A 15,064-nucleotide genomic window follows, 5' to 3' on the forward strand; every position below is an offset into this window, starting at 1 on the left:
ACTGAGAGACCAGAAATCTGCTTTTGAATTTTATTGTTTGATTCAAGTTGCACGTGTTATTAATTCTAATGATGCTGTTAGACCAGCAGAGGCCCTCATCCATCACTGCACATCTCTAACAGGAAGGGAACCGTCTGTGATGCCCTGACCTAAGGAACACCACACTTCTCCACGCTGTGGGCCTCAGCAGTGGGAGCAGATAGGAAGACAGGTGAAAGTATACATTTTTGAGGAGCTGGCTGGAAATCTGAGATTTCTCAGTAGTACAAACAAGACATTATTAAGCTTGTAGCCTTGATATATATATGTGATAAAATAGAAAGCAACAATAAGATACTGTGGCACTTCCTACTAGTTTCTGAGCTTTTTCTGCCTATAAGGTTGTGCCTACACTGATTGGAGGATATAGATAACCCAAGCTGGCTGTACACGAGCCACTGTAGGAGTCAAGGATACACCAGTCTTTCCAATAGAATTAATCTGGACTCCAAGCCAGCACCCAATTAGCTCCAATATCTCTACAGAGTAAATGTTTTAGAGAGGTCAACATTCCCAACACCCTGAATTGTTCAGTGAGAACATTTCCAAAATTTTGGAATCTAATTGCATTACTTTATTTTACCTTTAGCTTTATACATGCCAGCTCCCCTGCTGTAATTGCTGAGTTTAGCAGAATAATGTTGAAATTGTGAGGAAGGGGAGAGCTATGGGATTATGGCACAGTCACAGATGAGGGCTAGAAAGGTAGAATTTCACACAAGAATACAAAAACGTAGGAAGATTCCTACCAAATGCATTTACTGAAAAAAAAAAATAATTAATTATATTTCTCAGCTTGACAGTGTTAATTTTTTTAATTAGGAACTTGCCAGAAGTCTAACAGAGAAAGAGCTTTACCTTCAATGTTTGAACAGAGACACAGCTTGTCCCAAACACTGTTCAGTGACAGTGATCCAAGAAACTACCAACCACATATACTGTGCAGATGCAGAGTTATAAATATGAAAATAAGACCAAAGCAAATAGAGAAAAAAAGACCCTCTGTTACCTTCCAGTGCTTGAAGGGAGCGGATAAACAGGAGGGGAAACGGCTGTTTGTGAGGGTGGATGGTGACAGGACAAGGGGAATGGTTTTAAAGTGAGACGGGGAGGTTTAGGTTGGATGTGAGGAGGAAGTTTTTCATGCAGAGGGTGGTGAGGCAGTGGAACAGGTTGCCCAAGGAGGCTGTGGATGCCCCATCCCTGCAGGCATTCAAGGCCAGGCTGGATGTGGCTCTGGGCAGCCTGGGCTGCTGGTTGGCGACCTGCACACAGCAGGGGGTTGGGACTGGGTGAGCGCTGGGGGCCTTTGCAACCCAGGCCAGTTTATGATTCTATGATTCTATGATCTCCTTGTTTGTATTCGCTGAAGACAAAGGGAAATGAGAAGACAATGCCACTGTCTTTTCACAAAGAGAGCCATTATTGACTGCAGGATGGCCACTACATTAGGAGAAAGGTGATGGGAAATTTCCATGAGATTTTCTCTGCATTACTGAGAGTATTCATTTGGCAGGCCAAGCAAGGAGATGTGGCGCCGTGGGAACTATTTGTAAGCGTTGGATCCTCAAGTATTTGACTGATGTGCTACCACAATTTCATTGATCCCAGTGGAATGTACTACGGTTCATAGCTCTGAAGCATCTTGCAGCTGACAGTAAAATACGCAGAGAGCTGCTATACCCTGCACTTGTTTAGATAAGTTTATTAGTTCCTGGGCTCAGCAGACTCCACCTGCTGCTCGCTTATTATTTCTGCAAGCATTAACAAATTGAAAAGATGACGTAAGGCCCTTTGCTCACCTGGAGCTCAGGCAACTTATGGTATTGCCTTCAGTGCTGTTCAGATGCCTCACACTGTTGTTCATCCTGTGTTAAAAGTCATCTTGCAGATGTCTTTTTATTTTGTGAGGCATATTACAAGGCTTATCTGATAAGTTTCGTATCAGAGGTGGGGAGTCTAGCACTTCAATTCTTTTTATCCTATTTCTGGATAACAGCTGTATTGGCTACTGAGCTTGCAAGAGATAAGAAAATCTTTGGGCCTGGGGGGCAATTGCCTATCGTGAGGTCTGCTTTTTAATTAGAAGGGCTGAGAAGTAGTGACCTTGCTGTACTTTGTGCAGGAATAGGATTGGCTACACGTCCTTTCCTGATGCTACTTCAGTTCGAGGTAATCTTGCTCCCAAACGATCATACTACTTAATAGATCATACTACTTGAGCAGATTTTAATTTTATACACAATTTGGTACCTATGCAAATAGCTCAGGACACATTACTTATCCATGAAGGGTAAAAAAGGAGGAAAGTCTTCCTCTTCACAGTGAGTTGGATGACCATGTCTGTGGGATGGGCACCTTCAGCTATGCTTTCTCCATTCAGAGTAATTCTACTCAAAATATACTACAGAAGATTTGAGACACACTTGTAGCATCCCTTGGCCAGCCTTTGTGGTGAACTGGATCAATAAATTACACCAGATGAAGATACAGACTCCACACGAAAAGAGAAGAACACAGTAACGTCTGATTTAACAGGAAGCCTCTTCTTGGGCTGAATGGAAACTGCAAATGAAGAAGGCACAATGTTTCTGCAGGAGTACTCCTCGTCCTGTTACATTCTCCATCCCAAGCCTTCAAACATTAAGTGGAAAAGTGAAGAGTGCACTGTCTGGTTTAGATGATGGTACTGAAAAGCAGCTCAAAAAACTCCGCGGCAATTTTCCCCTGTGTTCAGGCCACATAAATAAGGCAGTTGTTACAACTGTCCTTTTGTTCTTCCAAGGACATTCAATACTGCGTTCAGGGAGAAAGCACTCAAACCTGCTCAAGGGAAGCAAAAAGCAGCACTTACTGCAGCAATGCGTGCATGACACAGGCTGCTCCTGCCCACGGCTGTGCCCTGAAATGCACTATTTCATGACAGTTTCTTTCTACAAAAAAAAAAAAAGAATGTGCCATATGAGATCCCACAGCCCAATCTCAGCACAGACTCTCTTAGCGAGGCTGAACTGGGCTTACATGCCTACAGTGTCCCTGTGGGAGGGATCGTGTGGAGTGGGAACAGAGAGTCACTATGGAGGAAAAGCAGAGATGAAGCTTCATGGACCAATTTCAGTCCCCATTCATCCTTCTCCTGCACTGCACAGGGAGGGAGGTAGAAGATGGATTGGGAGGAAGGTATTGTAGTTTGCTTTGAGCACTAGGCTGCTATCTGTAGGCAGTAAATTACATTAATCTCCCTATGCTGAGGCTGTTTTGCCAGTGATGGTAATTGCAGTGTTATCTACCTGTTCTTATCGCAGTCCCCTTTTCCTTTGAGAAATGGGACTGAAGAGTGGTGTGGCAGAGTTCAGCAGACAGCAGTCGGTTCCTCTGCCCACACACAGCGTTGGTGAGTTCCAGAGTCCCTTGGCTTAGGAACACAGAAGCTCAGAGCAAACTAGCTGGGGAGTCATGCGTGAAAACACCTTGCATCACACTGACCAGAGCACACAGTGAGTGACTGAGCAGTCAGACTGCAGCTGCCCTTAGAAAACCTTCGTTTTTTTCATGAGGAGTGATATCAGGAATTCCTTCTTTGTCTTCTAAACCTTGTCAGTTGCATCTAGCTGAATCTCAGCATCCTGGGCTCTTGGGAAAGGCGGTAGCTGAGAAATATCTTGAGTAAAGCTTTTGACATCTGATTGCAAAGTGTTTCCTGTGATTGAGGAAAGTACAAGCTGGATGAATGGGCTTAAATGGTCTGAACATTAGTTGGATTACTGGGCTCAAAGGGCAATAATGAATAGTTCGGCATCCAGCTGGCAACCAGTAACAAGTGGAGTTACAATAGAAGTTGATTCTGGGATTATATTATTCTGCATCTTCGTAAATGACCTGGATGAGCTGATGGAATGCATCTTCAGAAATATGCAGGTGAAGATGGGGTGTGTGGAAATATGCCAGGAGACAGTAAAACTTAAATCTCAAGGAACTTGATAAACTTGAGCCTGGCATAAGAGAAATGGTATGATGGTCAGGAGTGAAACAGCAGAAAATTCTGCATGTGGGACTTTCAGTGTGGTTGCAATGGCAAGTGTGTGGCCAGCAGGGCAAATGTTAGGATCTTCTGCTTGCTGATAGGAAAGCCACAAGTGCAGAAAAACTGCAAATGTTCCTCCAGAGTGTTAACAAAATTGTTGAGCATACAACTTTTAAGAGCAGGGTGAGGAACTTGAGTCTGGCAAAAGGAATACAAAGGAAGATGTCACTTCAGTATACTTAAAGGAGGACGTTAGGAGTAATGAGGACAAATACAGTTTATCCATGGCAGGTGGCGAAGCATTTGGCAATATCAATAAAGCACAGTTTAGGAGATTCAGACTGGACATCAGGAAAACCATTTTCACTGGGGGGGGTAATGAGTCCTGAAACAGCTTGCCAAGGAAGGCCACTGAGTCTCTGGTCTCAGAGGTTCTCAGAATTCATCTAAATAAAGCTATTGCTTACACAATCTGCTGCCAGCAGCAGCTCTACAAAGGTTGGATGTTGGATTAGTCTTTTCTAAGCTTTCTTCCAACATTTGTACGATTTGTTCTACATAAGTGCACTTACCACAGAGATGTAATAGATGATAACAGGGACTGTTCCATTTCCCACTCTCCCTGGTGGCTGTGTCAGGCCGTGCTGATTGCTGGCAGACTTTTATTTCACAATCAGCAGATCATAAAAGTCTGTATCTTCGCACAGAAGAACCATAGAAAAATAACTGGATTCAAAAGGATATCTGGAGCCATCAAATCCACCCTCCTACTCAAAGGAGAGCTATCTTTAGAGTGAGATGAGGCTGCTCAAGAGCTTTTTGGAAACGTCCAAGGATGCAGATTCACCAGCCTCTCTTGCCAAGCTGTTCCAGTGCTTAACCACTCTCATTACAAATAGCCCTTTTTCTAATGCTTAATTGAAATTTCTCTCATTGCAGCATCCTCTCATTGAGTCTTTTGCTCTGTGCACCTGGAAAGTGTCAGTCCATTTCTTCTCTCAGCTACCCACTGAGACATGGAAGGATGCAAGCAAATCCCTCTGTAACCTCCTCATTCCTAATTGGAAAAACAAACAAACAAACAAAAACAAACAGACAAACAAGCAGAAACCATTCAGTCTCCCTCAGTAAACCACATGCCCCGGTTCCAGTTCACCTCCATCACTGCAGCGTTGCTGATTCTTGTACACTGTGTTGTCCTCTGGGCCTTGCTGGCCCTTTCCAGCAAAGCTGCTTTCTAATCATTCAGTTCCTCCCTCATTTTGTTATCATTTATTGTCATTCACAGCCTTGCAAAGGATGCTCTCCAGCCCACTTATCAGCCTCATTAATGAAGGCATCAGCAAACACTGTTTGCTGACCAGTACCTTTCATGGCCAGCTGACTCTGCACAACACTGACCTGTACCTTTTTTTGCTTAGGAAGACCAGCAGGTTTATCTCCAACCTCTTTTTCAGCCCATAAATCCTCAGTTTGGCTACAGAGATGCCACTGTGCAAAACGATGCACTAAATTTAGTGTATAAAGCACCGCTTTATTTCCCCATGTCCTTACAGCTCATCTCATCACAGAAGGCAGTCAGGTTGGTACAGCACAGCCTAACCCTGGTAAATCCAATCTAGTTGCCTTTAGTCACCCTTACTGTCCTTCATGCCTTCATGCCTTCATGCTCCTGGAAGTGTTTTCGTTGGAGACTTCCTCCAGGAATCTCCTATGGAGGAGGCAGGAGCAAACAGCCCCTGGTTCGTGCTTGTTTATTCGTTTGGGTTTTTCACACGGAAAAAACAATTGTACCCCCAGCTGCCCCCGCCTGTCCAGCAGACAGAAAGCAGCCAGAGGTACCAGGACCATAGAACCTTGGAACCACAAGGTTGGAAACGACCTGCAAGATCACCATGTTCAACTGTCCTCCCATCACCACTGCTACCACAGGCACTAAGCCACATCTCGCAGCTCCTCATCCAGGTACCTCTTGAGCGCTGCCAGGGATGGCGACTCCACCACCTCCCTGGGTCACTGCAGTGCCTGACCACCATCTGAGAGAAAAAGATTCTGCAGAGCTGCTCCTGGAGCCCCGTGCCAAACACATGCCAGGGAATTGCATCTATAATTACATTTCCGTGGGAGCTCGTAAGTATCATTCCTCCTAGCTAGCCCTTGTGGAGAATTAAGTTAGCGGGTTCAGAACAGGGAATATCTTCCCTCTCCCACTCTATATCACAATTTTTAATGTATTACTTCCTAGCTTTAATCAAGAGATAAAGGAGCATATAAAAGCTAACAATAAAGGCAAACTGATTTAAAATTAACCAAAAAAAAAAAAAAAAATCACAATTTCAGGAATACACAGAAAAATGTAAAGTAGTGAAAGCTTTTCCATCTTCCAACCCTTTTCTTTTCATATTCCCCTTCCCCAAATGCCCTTTTTTTTCCCCTGTAGTTTTCCCATTCCTTTAACTGACTTTTTTTTCTTGAGTTCTTTTTTAATTATGTGTCCCTTCACAGAATTTCTTTTTTATTATCTTCCTGGAATTCTCTCTGGTTATTTTCTAACAGAGCTTTCCACCTCCTGACTCCAATTTGCAGCCTCCAGACATAGAAACAGAGACATTTGATACCATTGGTACGGCGCCAAACGCCAAATCTGATTTCATGCCTAAGGCTCCACAACAGTAATGTAAAAGGAATATATATATGTATAACAGGAATATGTAAAATACTGCATCATAACAGTTAGAAAAATGTATTTATATTAACAGGAAAAGTCACTGCAAGTTTCCCAAGGCAAGTGGCTATACCTACCATCACTGTAGGCTGCAGGTAAACCAACGTAACTCCCATATGGATGCTCAGAACTATTACAGAGTATTTCTGCACACAGTCTCTTTCCTGGCTCAGTCAGATCCTTGTTATCTCACATCTTCATCCCTCTGTGCCTCCTGAACAACTCCACTCTCCTTTCCCCCTCACCCCAGCCACCAGCACTGACGCGTGATCTCTCCTAATATTTGCTACCTCATCCTAATGCCTGCCTCAGAGACGGAGACCCGCAGCATGAGAAACATCCTCCCTTTAGAAATGCCCTTTTGGTTCCCTTTCTCAGTGCTACAAGGAATATCTAGCCCTCCTCCGGCCTCCTGTGCTTCACCAGGGAATCTCACGTGGTTCTTTCTCTCTTTCGATGACACTGATTGCATTACTGTTATTTGGGATTTCTTTTCACCTCCTCAGAAACATGTCTGCTTGGCTCTGCCAGCCCCTTAGTGGGCAGTTTTGGCATTGGTGTGCAGCAGCGTGGTCTAATGAGGGAAGTGCTGGAGCTGCCCATTGGCACCTGCTCTTATTTCTTCTCTAACTTCTCTTCAAACTGAATGAACTTTTTCTACGTGTGTTATTAAATTGCACTGAACCCTGCACTTGGCCAATAGTGCTATCTTGTCTTTTCAAAAATACAGCCATAGCTGGCCACTCTAAAAGCTCTTACGTTGTTTGCATAGCATACTGATTCTACACTGCACACACTGCATTCAGTACTCAGATATCCAAGCATGACAACAGAGGCTGAAAACTGGAATATGAACAAAACGGACAGGAATGCTGAAGCCATTAAAGGAAACCTGACTTCCAGAACAGAGAGAGCAGCAGAGGGTGGAATGTCCCCACAGCCCTGGAAGTGTGTGAGTTTGTCATCTCCAGCCTCTGGAGTTTTTTCACCTGCACTAACAGCCCTGTGCCCCATGGAAAAACTGTGTGGCAGGTTTAAGAATGGACGCGGGGCAGATGTGGGGAATTGTGGCTTTTCTGGGACATCTTGCAAAGTTCCCTGGCTATTTCCACCAGGGTGCAGATCTTGCACACCGAAGCACCTTTGCCCTTCAGCCACTGGGCAGTGAGCGTTTGTCAGCCCAACGTGGGCTTGCTGAGGTCTCACTGACACCCCCAGCTCTGCACTCCTCTCCTTTCCCCAGGCTGACAGAAAGCCCTGCCTGACCTCCTAAGCCAACTGCTGTCCTGCAGAATAACCACATTCCTGCTTTGTGATGGTCTGGTCTCACGATGGCTGCTTCCAGTTACAGCTGTGCATGAGAGCTCACCGGTGGTCACCCGACACAAAGCCTATAAGGCACAAAAACACACAAGCAGGGTTTTCCATTATGCTGAGAACCAGGATCTCCTTCTCTGTTCTTTAAACTTACACTACACTGTTCTTATAACTTACTTTCAGTCACAGTTATCAAAAACCCAAGAATCCTTGGCTAGTTTTATGCAAAGCCACACCAGTCAGTGTTTCATCGTTCTTTCCTGAAGGACAACAGGAAAGCCGAATTCCATCTCTTTAGGGAGTTGGTCAACAAAACCCCCTGGGAACCTGTCCTCAAGGACAAGGGAGTGGGAGCTGGACCAGATGGCTTTTAAACATCTCTCCCTATGTACAAACCTCTGTGATTCTGTGAAATCAGTGACAACCTTCAATGCAGCTGGTGGTGCAACACCTGATGAAAGCAAGGGGTAACACCACTGCTGTTGGGCGTGAAGGAGTAGGTGAGAATTCACAAGACTAATATATGACAGAAACAATATAAAATCCATTCCTGGTAATGGCTCGGCATAGGAGCATCTCCAGAGCAATTACAAAAGTTGGGTGATTGAATTTATGCGTGTGCTTGGAAATTGGTAGGGCCAGATTCCTCAGCTAGGACAAGACCAGGCAAAGGTAGTGCTGATATCCTTTGCCACCTGTTTTTGCAGCCTGTGCTCGTATTTAAGAGAAATCTGTGCAATTCCTGTCTTCTAGCTTGACCAGAGAGGTAACAAAATCTGTAACAATTTTACTGATTTCCTCAGGGCACAGGTTCTATCGGGCAAGCAACACAGAATTGCTACTCCAGTATTCCTATCTCAATGACTGTGTAGCTTTGATCTCTCAATTTCCTCTCTTGACCAAAAATGTAGTTTACATGTCATTAATATTCCACTACCGTATTCATCTGTTAAGAATGCTAACAATAAAGAAGGTGCCATGAAATTAATCTAGCACTCGGGCAACAATCAGAGCAATGGGAATCGAGAAATTTCAAGCTTAATCCATTCTTATTTGACTATCACTGTCACTTCAAGGTCCATGGGATTAGTAGATGGACTGTCTTGTAGGCTGGATGAAGTTTATGAGAACAGATTAGTAAGCATCTATCGATTGTAGCTAGGCAGAGACAGATAGAGTAAAATAGTTCAATAGTTCTTCTTGGTGCCGCATATATTTTATGACAATACATGTTGACCAATATAATTATTTATCTTAAATCAAGATTAGAGTAGGTCGTTAGCTTAAAATTCCCTGGATTTTGCCTGATTTTTGAGATAACATGTATAAACTTCTCAAGACAGAGAGGGGAGACATACAAGATATTAAAATCCACTTCAAGGCTTCTGTTAGCTGCTAAGTGGCCCTCTTGCCTTTTGCTAGCCCTTCAGCCAGTGTAGGCACACGCTCAGCTCAACACAAGGCACAAGGCAGCTCCTGGATGCTATAGGTGACTTCTGCTCAGCTCCTCAGTGCCATCCGCTCTGAAGATGCTTCTGTCGTCAAAAGCGTAGGAGAATGTACAGATGTCTGCAATTTAGTGTGACTAAACAGGGTGACTGAAAATGGCAGTGGTAATGATATCCTGGCAATCAGAGCTGAGGATGAGTCACACGCTGGTTTTAAAATGAAACAAAGGAGGCCAATTGTATTTTAATTCTGCAGGTGTCGGAAATTGCACTGGGGTAGATCAGCACGGAAGGCTGATTAATTTATCGAGGTCTGGAAATAGATCCAGAAGGCACACACTCGTGCAAAACTTTTGGTTGAACTGAAACAAAGCATTCAGATAGCTTTGGATTTTACTGTTCAGTGGAACTGAACAGTAAAATCCAGAAACAAAAATATTTTACATTCTACAATTATTTCAATTTCAAGCATTTTTTTCTTTCCAAGTCCAAAGAAATTTGAAAAATAAGATCATTCTTAAAAAAAATGATTGTTAAACTTTCCTAATTACTTCATTGTTGGTTTTTTTTTAGGGAACAGGGAAAAAAATGAAGAAAGGTATATCTAAAAACTTCAGCTTCATACATGGGACATGTATAATATGCTAAGATTCCCCATGACTCAGGCCACAGATAATCTTGGTGTGATAGCTGCTTTAATTTAACAGTAAAACCGTACCTCAAACATGTATATATTTTTTTTAATAAATAAAGAGAAATTGTCTTCACTGTATGTGTTTTCCACAAGAAGTTATTGAAATCTGTTTTCCACAAATTCAAATTCCTAATTGTTCTGAGAATGCTCTACAGAATACGCATCACAGAATCCATTTTGCACTCTAATCCAGAAAGGAAAGACAAAAACAATCTCAGCTTCAAGAACTAATAGCTTGTACCTTTCATTGCCCTGGTTCAGCAACTGTGCTATCAGAAATATCTGCTCTCCTATGTGTGTCCGCAGTGCATCTCCAAAACTGCAGTTCAGGTGGTTTTAGGGATGCATTTGTAATGGATAAACGTGTGTCTCACCTTCCCAGCACCTGTGGGATTGCAGCGGTGTTACTGATGCTTCAGAAACATTTTGTAACAATATTCTACAAAAGCATATAACAAATGCTCTGAAGAGCACACCCTGCCCTGATGTGAGGTGGGAAATGTGCTGCTGTCCCATTCATGGCCCAGATGTTTGTGAATGGAACTTATCAACAGTGAAAACATTTACCAGCAACGCAGACTTAGAAGTGACTCAGGTATCTCCCCATTCCCAGCTCTCACTGTTTCCCTCTGAATGGTGTTGCTCCCATGTGATGGAATGCACCGAGATAAGGCAAAGATGAATGATGTACCCACTGTGCACCAGCTCCTTACCTACACTGGGAGGTAATCTCCTGCAGACCTTGTGTGTGGTTCCACTCATTTGTCTGTGAGGCCTCCAAGTGAAGCCACGCTGTGCACCAAGCAGCTGGGCAGCACGTCTTTATGTCAGCGGGACGCTGGCAGCAAGGTTGTTCGAAAGGGGTCTGCTAGGAGAAGAGCAGAACGGGCTGGGAATCTGTCACAGCACTCGGTCCAGAACATACTGAAAGCAGGAGGACATTTTTAAGGAATTAGCACTTTCTGCAGCTCCAAAAAATGAAACCCAGGTTGGCTCACTGAGTTCTAAAAGAGAAAATCGTTAGGACATCTCCTATAAATGTTTAATCATTTCATCCTGGGTAGCATTTTATCAGAAATCTAATTAACTTCTTTGTTACCCACCAATATATCCAGTTGAATCCTCCTCTCATTTCTAAACCTTATTGATGTTCCTGGACTTCTGAATGCCCCTAAGCTTGGCAGGGTGCAGCCAAACTCTCACCTTGATTCTAAAGGGGATTATGAATGTGCATGCAGCCTTTTAAATCCCCATTATTTTAAAATCTTCTTTAAACTCTTCTAATGTTTCTATTCTAAGAGAGAATGTGACAAGAAGTAAAGGCAGGATATTTCTTATCTTTCTGCGGTGAATCTACTTCCAACATTTAAGACCATATTTTTCCTCCGCTTTAATCAGTGGCTATTGAGAATAAACAGAAGAAAGGGAGAAGAGAAATGCTCAGGAGGGGAAGCAGATGTAAAATGTGGGTCACTGAAGATGTCTGCATCCTTCCAAACACACACAATAAAACACTGCATTTCTTTTCATACATCTTCTGAAACCAAAAGTCAGAGCTGAACTTCTGGAACCTGAAGTTCATTTCCCACTTCCCTCACCCTGCTCTGCTGGCTTGATGCCAAAGCAGGGAGAGAAACAGAAATAGATCAGAAAAATCCAAGCCTGAATCAGAGTTGAGACCCACCGAGAACCTAATGCCATCAGCAGAGAGCTGTGCGTGGTCCAGGACGAGGTGAGTGAACATCTCTTGAGACAGAGCCCACATCCCTACAGAGTTAATTAGAACAAGTCATTAACAGCACTCTGTGCAGAATTACATATTCATCAGGTTCCCAGATCCCACCATTCTGCAGATTATACATGGGTAGACATCAGCTTCACTCAGAGAGTCCATTACACTGTCGTTTCCTTCCTCTCCGTATAAAGGACTTTTACCTCACCCCTGGTTCATAACAAAGAGAAGCAGAACCTCCTTCTGTCAGCCACCTTGCTATTCTGGGAGACGCAGCTATTTTCATCCTGTGCTTTTTCTCTGCCGAGCTGTGCACAGACCTTATGACCAGAACGTCACAGACATCGCTGGGACGAGGGCAGGGCCGTCCTGCACTGCTCCTTCTCTTGATTGTAGGAGGCCTGCTTCGTCCACCTGGTCCATGCAGCACAGTGAGTGCTGCGACTCTTTGGCAGAAGTCATCTAAAGTAATACACAGGCCTGCTGAAGGTTTTTAAAGCAACCAACTCTCAGAAAGAAGAGGAAAGGGACAAATTATTCACTGAAAAAAAAACATTAATGTGCTCCAGAGGTACTTTAATGGATTTAATTAACTGGCATTAAAAATGAGACTGTCACTAGATAATCTAGAACCTCCCGTCTCCCTTCCATTTGTTAATTAAGAGCCATCTTCATAAACAATTGTTATTTACTTACATATCAGCACAGAACCAGTCTGCGAGGACTTCATCCATCTCTGCCAGCTGCCTCAGTTGCCCAGCAAAGGACTGGCCAAAGCCAGACTTTAAACTCTAATGCACACAATCACACAGAGGGCAAGCCTACCAGATTCCCTTCCCCACTCTGAGGGCTTTGTCTGTACGGAATGCAAATTATTTTCAGAATTTTCACTTTGAAAAGAGGTGCTGCATCACTCAGTGCTTAATGATGGACAGAAAACTTCCTAAAATGGAGAATGCCCTTCATCTTTGCCACTGATCAGACAGTCTCAGAAGGAGGTGATCTCTGATGTGTAATCCAGGGGATTGCATTTTGTTTTTTCCTTTCTCCTGCTCATTTTACCATCAAAAACCGCCCATCCTGTGTGACTGAGCAGTGTGCATTTCAGTAGGGACTATCTGACGTAACTGGATTTTAAACAATTGGGGTTAAAAACTAAATTAACACACAACAGAAAATCTGCGAAAATGGATCTGGAAAGGAAAAAAGAAGTCTTGAATTCATCACAAAGTCTGTGTTGCTGCAGGGTCTACATTGAGTCTATGGTATAAGAAGGAGAGAAGGAAACAAGGAGATAAACAGAGTGAAAGAAAGGAAGAAAGAACATAGGAATGATAATTACTCCATGGTACTGGGAATTTTAGGTCATCAACTGACAAAATGAGTTGTGCATTGATCTGTCCTGTTTGACCCATCATTTGTCTCTTTGTGCTCTAGACTGGAGAGCTTGGGAACCAGCACGGCAGAGCTTCCTGATGGAGAGCTTTGTAGGAGATGGCTGGCAGGTCTCTGCTCCGTTCTGAAGAGCCACCTTACAGAGACTCAGCACTGGGGTGATCAAGTCAGTCCTCCAGCAGCACGTCTGGCACCAGAGGAGGGACTGTATGTTCATACTAGTTATAACATGGCATTTTCTACTTTACTGCCTCTGCTGATCACAGGTTGGACAGTACTGCAAATTACTCATTATTCACTGCCTGGACATAGGGGGAAATAACACAGTAACTTCTGCGTGGTAAAGGCATGGGAGCTTGTTTTCCTTCTTTTCACAGTTTTAATACCCTGAGCTAGAACTTTGAAATATATATGGATATTAAATACTGACTTCAGTAGCTTCTAATCTGCCCTTTCGTGCCAGTGCTTAAATATATATCACAGAATGACCAATGCCATATCAACATTCCTGGCAACCCCATTATGCTGAAACAAGTTCTCAGCATTGCTGTATTTTCTGCTTCCAGATAGAAGGTAGGCAAATTTTGCTCGATAGTAACAACACTGTTGATGTAAAAGCAGTTCTGCTATCTCATTGCAATTCAGGCGCCCTTCAGCTTTTTGACACAGTCTTTATTCCCTTGGATACGACTGAGTCCCACGAGCTATTTGCAAACCCCACAACAATAAGCAGTACTGGGAGGAAAGAATGGAGTCAGCACCATTGGTTCTACTCAGTAACAAGCCAGAAGACATTGTGAATATCGTTCAAATTCTTAAAGTTGCAAACTACATAAAAAAGAGAGGAGGACAGAACAAAGAAACTAGACCAGGCAGACCAAGTCCAAGTGTCCCAACGTTTGAAGTCACTGATTCAGCCAGTGGGTTTTTTTTCAGAACAATCAAATTGTCTGAAAAGGAGACACCAAACACTACATGGCAGCAAAGTCTGGCTGTAACATAATTCTTTCCTTTTTAATTCTTGGAGCTTGAAGAATCTGATTTCTATTTCAATGTTTTCAGAGACAGTTTTTTATTTGCCATCTTTCACTGGCAATTATTGCATACAGAAACTCCTATATGAGGAGTTGCTGGATGATTATGCTCCAGATGCCTATTAAAGTTGATGAATGTATTTCAGTCTTTACACTCGACAGCTCATAAAGCAATTGCAAAAGGACAGATGGCCTCTTGTAATTACTATCTCTGTTATTTTTTGTATTTCTGTCTTGTCAAGAACTCCAAAAAGATGAGAAGATTGCTGGGTGCTCTTTATTCCCAGTAAGAGAGATGATCCCTGACCAAGGCCGGAACAATCTGATAGGTAAGGAGAGAAAATGAGCTTTATTGTTCCATTTGACTGATAAGGAGCTGAAGAACAAAGTTTAGAAGATCCTGGTTACATTTCTACGAGTTATCTAAACAAGGAATGCCAAGATTGTTTCCTGGAACTGAGATGAAATGGAAAATACTTGTTGTGTCCCAACTGTTAATTACTTTAAACCTAAAAAAAAAAAAAAAAAAAAGATAATTGAATTAAAACCCATGTTGAGTTTCAAACTGTGCCCAGAAATTGTTTGGAAATCTGCTTGCAGGATCAGGAAAAGGAAATAAATAATGATTGCACAGAGCAGTTTTATGACTAAAAGCA

At 43.0% G+C, this 15,064-nt stretch overlaps 1 long non-coding RNA gene across 1 annotated transcript; it reads right to left on the reverse strand.

The window, feature by feature from the left end:
* Positions 1 to 994: 994 nt before the first annotated feature.
* LOC146545140 (uncharacterized) lies at positions 995 to 13,991 on the reverse strand. The gene is made up of 3 exons (XR_014881720.1): positions 11,932 to 13,991; positions 10,961 to 11,171; positions 995 to 5,120 (listed from the first exon to the last, which is right to left on the reverse strand). It is a non-coding gene; the product is annotated as an uncharacterized LOC146545140 (long non-coding RNA).
* Between the last annotated feature and the right edge of the window lie 1,073 nt (positions 13,992 to 15,064).

Source organism: Meleagris gallopavo, chromosome 2, assembly GCF_905368555.1.
Source record: "Meleagris gallopavo chromosome 2, MGAL_WU_HG_1.1, whole genome shotgun sequence".
Taxonomy (NCBI): Eukaryota; Metazoa; Chordata; class Aves; order Galliformes; family Phasianidae; genus Meleagris; species Meleagris gallopavo.